The 8,624-nt window shown below is 45.3% G+C and overlaps 1 long non-coding RNA gene and 1 other non-coding gene across 3 annotated transcripts in view; one reads left to right on the plus strand and one right to left on the minus strand.

The window, feature by feature from the left end:
* Positions 1-1,264: 1,264 nt before the first annotated feature.
* On the plus strand, positions 1,265-1,336 carry trnaa-cgc (transfer RNA alanine (anticodon CGC)). Its single transcript has one exon. It is a non-coding gene; the product is annotated as a tRNA-Ala (tRNA).
* Positions 1,337-4,567: 3,231 nt separating this feature from the next.
* LOC147270524 (uncharacterized) overlaps positions 4,568-8,624 on the minus strand; it is a 5,927-nt gene continuing 1,870 nt past the window's right edge. Inside the window, exons 4-6 of one of the 2 annotated variants that reach the window (XR_015111656.1) lie at positions 7,008-7,181; positions 5,568-5,741; positions 4,568-5,123 (exon numbers count right to left, since the gene is read on the minus strand). This is a non-coding gene — a long non-coding RNA (uncharacterized LOC147270524). The remainder of the gene's footprint in view (positions 5,124-5,567; positions 5,742-7,007; positions 7,182-8,624) is intronic. The other variant, XR_015111591.1, reaches the window with a different exon arrangement.

Raw genomic sequence — 8,624 nt, forward strand, 5'->3', positions numbered from 1 at the left:
GGCTGCAGGTATTGGGAGGTTTGAACCCATCTGTGAGGCTCCAGGTGGAGCGATCACCTGTGAGGGTCCAGGGACAGCAGGAAGCTGCACAGATGGTAAAGACATGGAGGGGAGACAGGTGGTGCTGGAGCAGTGACAGGAAGTGTCTGGCATTTTGGTTCATCCTGTGAGCTGACGTGAGGTTGTGGTTTTGCCTCCAGCCTCACCTCCTCATCAGTGTTCAAAAGGTTCAAAGGTGAAAAAATGGGATTCAACCAAACAGCTGGAATGAAGAGTTGGTAACACTTGCAGAGCTGCAGGGAGCTGGACAGGTCTCACCGTGGGGGGATTTGTCCCACAGATCCTGCTGAAGTGGCTCCTTCTCCTGAGACCTGCAATGCTGGCTGGACCTTTGGAAAAAGAACACAACAAATCTTCATAAACATTTACTTCAGCAGGAACACACAAGAAGGTGGGACTGGTTCCTTTTTCATGTTCACTATTTTGTCGTCTTGGTTCATGTTTTGGTTGTCAAAGTTAATTCTGAATATTTGTGGAAAGTTCGCCTGCCTTTACTTGTACCAATACTTCCTTTAGTAACAAATTAAAAAGCTCAAGCTAAACTTCAGTCAGGACAACCATTCTTTCTCATTCTTCGACCTCTGTTTTATGTCCATGACCATCCTGTCTGTCACCTTTGGTGATGGAGACATCAGTTGATGACATCAGCAACGGTCCTCAACCTAACTGCCTCTGCCAGAAGTGAGCTGTCATCTGTCTCAGGGGACACAGTCGGGTGGACCGGGGCGGATGAGGGCCTGCTGCTTCCTTGAAATATTTCTAAATATTTCAGTTGCAACTGTATAGTGATGGTGGCTCAGTTTAGAGCTGTCAATCAATGTTAATAACTGATCTTAGCATCTGGAGATTATTTTAGGAACACAAATACTTTTACTTCATTCTGAGGATGAGCAGACGTTCAATATAATTCTCATTTCCTGGTCAAAGACCCCTGCTAGTCAGAGAGGATCTGGGCTGGATTGGAAAGCTTCTGAGAGGAAAACCTTCACTCTGGACTGGACTGAGAACGGAGCAGCCTCAGCTTCCTGGAGCCTGACTTGCCTCTGTGGTCTAAGGCTGTGTGGGCTGACATCACAGTGAAACTACTGAGATCACAGAGCCTTTGAGATCACAGGCTGACTTCCTTTTTATCCCTAAAATGAAGAATAAAAATGTTGTGTCTGTGTTTGTGTTGCTGCATCAGTTAAACAGTGACTCTGACAGAGGGGATGAAGCTCAGTGGTAGAGCGCATGCTTCGCATGTATGAGGCCCCGGGTTCAATCCCCGGCATCTCCAGCTGGTCCTTTGGAGCCTTCATCTTATCAGCTAAATTGATCCATAAATGTGACAACAGTTGATAACAAACTACCAGAAGAGAAACCAGTCTGTTGCGTATCAAAGTATTTGTAGCAGGGTCAGTGTGACTGTGAGCCTTCATAGCCAGCATGAAGGAGCTGGTTTTATCTTTGCTGGGGAAATCCCACACACAGCTGCTCTCAGTTCCAAATGTGTGTGTCCTCACTCCTCCGTCCTCCTGCTGCCCTCAGAATACAGACACAATTCAACCTGGCAAGTTTGGAGCATAGAAGTGCTCCTGAAGAGATGTGTGTCAGCCCACAGCTGGCTGTTCTTACCTGGAACCTCAAGATGAAACTGCTTCCACAGATTGGAAATGAATCTGATGTTGACTTTTGGACAAATCACCTGTTCATCAGTTCATCATCACTTCCATCCATTTCTACTGCTTATCTTGTTATAGAAAGGAGTCTATCTGCTGTGTGACTGAGGCAGTTACTGTGAGCTGCTGCATGTCTCAGTGTGTGTGTGTGGGGGGGGGGGCTGTGTGTGACTGGTCGGCTGCCAAGGATTATTGATGAGATCAATCATGATCAGCTCTGAGATCACGGCACAGAAGAAGGAGACTTTTTGATTTTTGGGGGTTCAGTTTCTAAGTCAGACACATCATCACAATTTGAAGTTTTCCTCCAGTAAAAAACAAAACCAAACAAAAACATGATTTGACTTTTGATGTCTCCATTTTTTGGAAATTGTGAGTCCAACAAGCAGGAGGCCGTTTGAGCTTGGAAACTGTGAAGCATCACCAGTAACTGCTGGTTAATTTACAGTTGTTTCCTCCAAAAAGTTTAAAATGAACTCAATGCTGAATCCCTCATCGTCATCACTGAGCTGCAGAATTGGTCCATGCAGGAGGCTGAGCAGGTCTTCCTCTCTGGTCCAGTGTCTCAGCACAGGTCAGAGTAGAGAATTAAAACATGAACACAAATCTTTATCAGCTGTTTACTGATATCAGTGACTACCTTCAAGTAAGAGTGTTAGTGAATGGACCCTTTTTAAAGTTTATGTTATAATGTTTGAAAAATGAAGCTCACAAAAACACTATAAAAGTGTTTGTGGTAAAATGATTCCAGTAGATTTTATTGCCATTTTAAGAGTTCAAGCATATTTTGGTGACATTGTTTGATATCATGACTCACAGTTACTTTAGCAGGACCATCGGGACATGAAATCTTCCTCATCATCCCATATCGACCCTCAACCCCTCACACAGAACCAGGAGCCCTCAACTGAAGGAACCTTTAAAACTGAGAAGTTGGACAGAAAGCAGTATTTTGGTGGAATGAACCTTTAAAACTATAAATTAGAAAGTATTTTGGTGGAACGAACCTTTAAAACTATAAATTAGAAAGTATTTTGGTGGAACGAACCTTTAAAACTATAAATTAGAAAGTATTTTGGTGGAACGAACCTTTAAAACTATAAATTAGAAAGTATTTTGGTGGAATGAACCTTTAAAACTATAAATTAGAAAGTATTTGGTGGAATTGGAAGAAACCATTTATACTATAGTTAGAAAGGAGTATTTTGCTGTCATCTAATTCGATAGGTGGCGCTGTCACCAAAAAGCTAAAGTCCGCGAGAAAGCCGCGATTGGCTTTCCCATCCATCAATCGAACTGATCAATCAGCTTATCTACAGCTGCTCCGCATCAGCTGATCAAATCCCTCACTTCTGATTGACCCCTCTCAACTTAAATGTCACCCGGCCTCAACGACCGCTCTGCTAGCTTCTGGCTATGCTGCTCTGCCTGCTGCTATCTGCTGCCATTTCCTGTACAATTGCTCCTGCTCGCAACTTGCTACCCTCCACCTCCCCAGCTCCACCTTGTCCTGTATACATGTCATAGTTCATTCCATGTCATGTTGCTGCTCTGTTCACGGGGGTATGTTTGCTCTTCCAGTCTTAAACTGGGAGAACCTTCCCTCATGCTGCTGGTCCCCTGTTTCATGGTGCTCATGAAAAATTCTCAGGGGACTCCTCTGAACAGAGCCGTACCACCAGTTTGTGCTAGAATAAACAATCAAGCACATTATCATCCCATTGTTTCTTGACGTGAATGGACCTGACAGAACTTGTGTTCCTCAATAAAAATGCAGAAATGAATCACTTTTTAGTCTTTTATTTTATATGATTCAACACTTAAGTTCACAAAATTCCATAGAGAAGTTGAAAATTTCAGTTCTGAATTTTTTTATAGACAAATTTGCTCCATTTTACATAGCGACTCATTTCAGCATTTACACAAACAAATTGAACAAATGAAATTCTACAACGATGAGATGATATTTGAAGGAAAGGATGAGCGATTAAATGTTATTTCACAGGCTGATGTTGGGTTAGCAGTATGGAAGCTTTTCCATCTTTTTTCAGTTTGTTTACCTGCAATGATTGAGAACTCCTGCAGGGGTCGCTATTGAGTGGCCAACACAGTGTCAAAACAGTGCCGACACAGTTAGTGTAGTGTGTCAGTTCACTCCTTAAGGGATCATCATCCAATCACTACCTTGCAGTCCTCATCCATGCTGAGGAGGACAGACCTGAATCCTGTCTCCCTTTAACGTCACATGGAGTTTGGTACTCTTTCAAGATGAACCTCACTTCTGACTTCCTTTGCTCAACGGTTCAAGGAGTTGGGAGTCCTCATCTATTTAATTCTAACATGGATAGAAAAGAGAACGTCTGCTGGCCCAAGGGATTCGTTTCAGCTCAGCTTCAACAACCTTTGACAACCTGAGTTCTTGGGAATCAAACATCTGTTTCATTTTAACGTCGTTGTAAAGTCTATAAAAAAGTTCATGTCAAGAAGTTCTCTTTGAATGCAGCAGAAACCTTCATCAGGAGGGTTACCAGGGTCAGGGCTCAGCAGGAATACAAACAAGAGACAATCAGGAACAACCTTCATCAGGTGGGTTACCAGGGTCAGGGGTCAGCAGGAATACAAACAAGAGACAATCAGGAACAACCTTCATCAGGAGGGTTACCAGGGTCAGGGGTCAGCAGGAATACAAACATGAGAGAATCAGGAACAACCTTCATCAGGAGGGTTACCAGGGTCAGGGGTCAGCAGGAATACAAACATGAGACAATCAGGAACAACCTTCATCTGGAGGGTTACCAGGGTCAGGGGTCAGCAGGAATACAAACAAGAGACAATCAGGAACAACCTTCATCAGGAGGGTTACCAGGGTCTGGGGTCAGCAGGAATACAAACATGAGACAATCAGGAACAACCTTCATCAGGAGGGTTACCAGGGTCAGGGGTCAGCAGGAATACAAACATGAGACAATCAGGAACAACCTTCATCTGGAGGGTTACCAGGGTCAGGGGTCAGCAGGAATACAAACAAGAGACAATCAGGAACAACCTTCATCAGGAGGGTTACCAGGGTCAGGGGTCAGCAGGAATACAAACAAGAGACAATCAGGAACAACCTTCATCAGGAGGGTTACCAGGGTCAGGGGTCAGCAGGAATACAAACATGAGACAATCAGGAACAACCTTCATCTGGAAAAGCTGAGAAAGCCTGAATCTTGAAGCTGTCTGGGGAACTGAGCCTCAGGGAATCAACCTCCGCTGGTTGGGCTCAGGAGCTGTACAGAGAAACTCAACACTCCTTTTCTGGGCAGGGAGAGACCAGCAAGGATGCACTCAAGTAGCTCGTCCTTCAGGAGACAAACTCCACATTTGAAGCACCTTCAAGTCCATCAGGCTCGTGGCTCAAAACTGGAGAAAAGAAATCACAAAGATGTGGTGGTTATGAGCCTCAGCAGGAAGCAAACGCTCACCTTAGCTGGACAGTTTAAAGACACAGGAGGTTCTGATGGAGGCCTCAGGCACCACCTTGCAGGAAGTCCCTCTGCACCCACGTTTCAGGGACATTGTCTTTACAAACTGCAGTGAACTTTAGATGTGCTGGTTTATAGTATTTCACTGTAACAGTTATGAATGAAACAAACTAAAAATAATCAGTATTTTGTGAAACTGTCCATCATGTCTGATAAACTTTGATGACACTTTGGGGCCCAACATCTCTCCGAGGGCCTCCTCCAGTTGGTCTGAAGTCCCATCAAACACCAGAGAGCAAAGCAAATATGAATAAATCAATTCTGAGGAAGTTCTGGGGAGAACCTACGGTGTTGTTCTGAAGCTCTGCTTCTATGTTCCTACCTGAGAGTCTCCAGCCTCCAGTGAGGATCCTTCAGTCCAGCAGACAGCAGCTCCACTCCTGGGCCTCCTGGATGATTGAGGCTCAGGTGCAGCTCTCTCAGGTGGGAGGGGTTGGAGCTCAGAGCCGAGGCCAGAGAAGTAAAACCTTCCTCTCTGATCCCACAACCTAAAAGGCTGCAGTTAAGAGAACAGAGTTAATTCACTGTTCTACCAAATCCTGGAACCTGAACCTCTCAGATGTTGATGGTCTTCACTCCAAGTTAGTGAGGTGTTTATAGTTGCTTTAGCAGTGCCAGGCTAAAGGCTGTGGTCCAACTGCACCGGCACAGTGACAGTTTCGTCAGGAACAAAGCTACCAGGCCTCAGTAATCTACTACCAGCAGGATATTCCAGAGGAACTGTTGACAAACAGCTGGATTCTGTCCATCTGCTCTCACTGCTTCCCACACCAGCAGCTGCTTTGTCAAGTTCCTCTGGTCTTCACCAACAAATGGAACACTTCCTCCTCCAGTCTTTGTTCTGACTTCTCTCTGGTGACCTGCTTTGATCAGTGAGGTTTCTGCTGTTTCACTGTCATGACAGCGTGCAGGTTGTTGAGTCCCGTCACTCACGACAGGAGTTCACCTTCTCACTACCCTCTGATATAACGCTTCTTTCTCCATTACTAGAGAATCTATCACACATTCATAGTTAAGGATGAACCACAGGAACAAGCTCCTCCTCCACTGTGTTACCATGGTGACGAGTCCCCACCCACATCAAAGAGAGACGTGTTCAACCAGAAGTGCTTGGAGTCGCTGCACTAAACAGGCAGACACCTCTGGGTGGCTGGAGCCTTTTTATGGAGGCGGCAGCAAACGCTGCTGCTGCCTGGAAACAACTGGAAATCCAGGCTGGAGGTCAGGAAAACAACACATTGGACTCAGGCACTCGTGCTGAAGTTGACCATCACTTCTTGAGTGACGTCCCACTGCTACATGGTGACCACTGAGGGAGGTTTGGAAGGTGACTATTTATAAAGAACAGATTCACAGCAGTCGTTGACAGGCATTCCTGCTGTTGCCATAGCAACCAACCTGCCTCCGTGATGTGGCTCATCACTGTATAAGTGTCAGGTGACCTGAGGTTGGAGAAAGGGCTGGTAGCTCTGCTTCCACTGTAGGAGATCACGACGACGCTGACCGACACTTCTGAGCGTTTGAAATTCCTCCAAATGTCAGACGGCCGGTTGCTCACTGATCAGGCAACGATCGACCCTCCAGAATAAAACTGACCTTCATGTGGCTTGAACATCGGCTCAAATCTCTTCATTAAGGACATGTTTTGTTGTCACAGTGACCTTTGAACCCCAAAATCTAACCAGTTCATCATGAACGTTTGAGTCAAAGTAAAGAAATTGTGGGTGGAGTGGAGGCCTGCTAAGATGAGAGCTGGCCTGACCTGAGAGTTTCCAGGTGACAGTGGGGATCCTCCAGTCCAGCACACAGCAGCTCCACTCCTGAATCCTGCAGCAGGTTCCAGCTCAGGTCCAGTTGTCTCAGACTGGAGGACTGAGAGCTGAGAACTGAAGACAGAACTGAACAACTTCTCTCTGAGAGCTCACACTTCACCAGCCTGAAGAAGAAATGGAAACATGAGCAAACATGGCGTCAACACCAACTCATCAATGATGAAATCTGTTCTCATCTCTGGTTCAGGATCAGCTTTGATATGTGGACGTTTGGAGTTGAAGCCTCATTTGCATATTTAAACAGGTTGATAGGGAACCTTCTTTCTACATTGTATTAATAAATAAATGAATATACATATATACGTATATATATATATATATATATATATATATATATATACATATATAAATATATATGTTTATATATATGCTTTCAATTAAATTGATGTCTTCCTGGTTGATGGTTTGACTCCATTTTGAATCAGTTTCTAGTTCTGTCTTTCTTCCTTCCTTCATTCTTCAACATTGTTCTCTCTTCACCAGAGCTTTGATCCTCATCTTCCTGTATTTCACTGCTCCATTTTAATTCTCTTTGTCTTTTGCCATCATTTCCTATCTGCCTCTATTTTATTCCCATTCATTATTTTCATGCGTCCATCGGTCTCAGGTGTGTCTTTGTCTCATGGCTCTGATCTCTGCTTTGTTGTCTTTCTCGTCTCCAGCAGGAGGCACCAGACCAGGAAAACCTGACACTGACATTTTTCCCTCTGAGCGATGAAACAAGACAGGAATGATCACCATTCAGAGAGAATGGAACTGGTCTGATCATGAGTGGGAGGATGTCTGCTCCACACACACACACACACACACACACACACACACACACACACACACACACACACACACACACACACACACACACACACCCTCTGGAGGTCTGCCCTCCAGTTTCAATTCAGCTTCCTTTCATTCCAGGTCATCATCACTCCTTCAACTGAGTCTCTTCCACACATCAGATCAAAGTCTTCAGTCTTGTCCAGCAGCACCAGAGTGAAGCCTCTTCAGCTCTGAAACCATCTTTGTCAGCTGCAGCAGCAGCAGCATGGAGGACAGTGACAGTATTCCTGACTCAAAGAGCGCCGCTTGAACTCAGACGCTTGAATTTGTGTCTGAGATGATGGAAAGTCTCACATCAGCTGAGGATGCCAGAGCCACAGCTCTTCACTCTGCACTGAGCCATTTTCACCACCAGGGGGAGCTCTGGAAGAAGGCTTTTCCTCTGCTGCAGTTAAGCTCTCAGTCCATTCATTCTTACACCCCCCCCCCCAGCTCCCAGCTGTTTGACCTGTTGTCCTCCAGGAGGCGCTACCACTGCATCAGGGCTCAGATGAACAGGTTCAAGGACAGTTTGTCCCCCAGAGCCAGAACCCCTCTGACCTCCACCTTGTCCTCTATGCTGCCCCCCTTCCAGACGACCACACTGATGAGATCTTTCTTGCAGCTTCAGTCTCTTGTTCTGTAGCTTTGATTCTCTCTTCTGATCAGCTTGGCAACTCTGAAGCTTTTTCAACTGAAGGAACGTCTCAGAAAATGTTCCTACAAACACG

The sequence above is a fragment of the Aulostomus chinensis genome, chromosome 1, assembly GCF_037954235.1.
Source record: "Aulostomus chinensis isolate RoL2024-O1b breed Wild chromosome 1, RoL_Achi_v1.0, whole genome shotgun sequence".
NCBI lineage: Eukaryota > Metazoa > Chordata > Actinopteri > Syngnathiformes > Aulostomidae > Aulostomus > Aulostomus chinensis.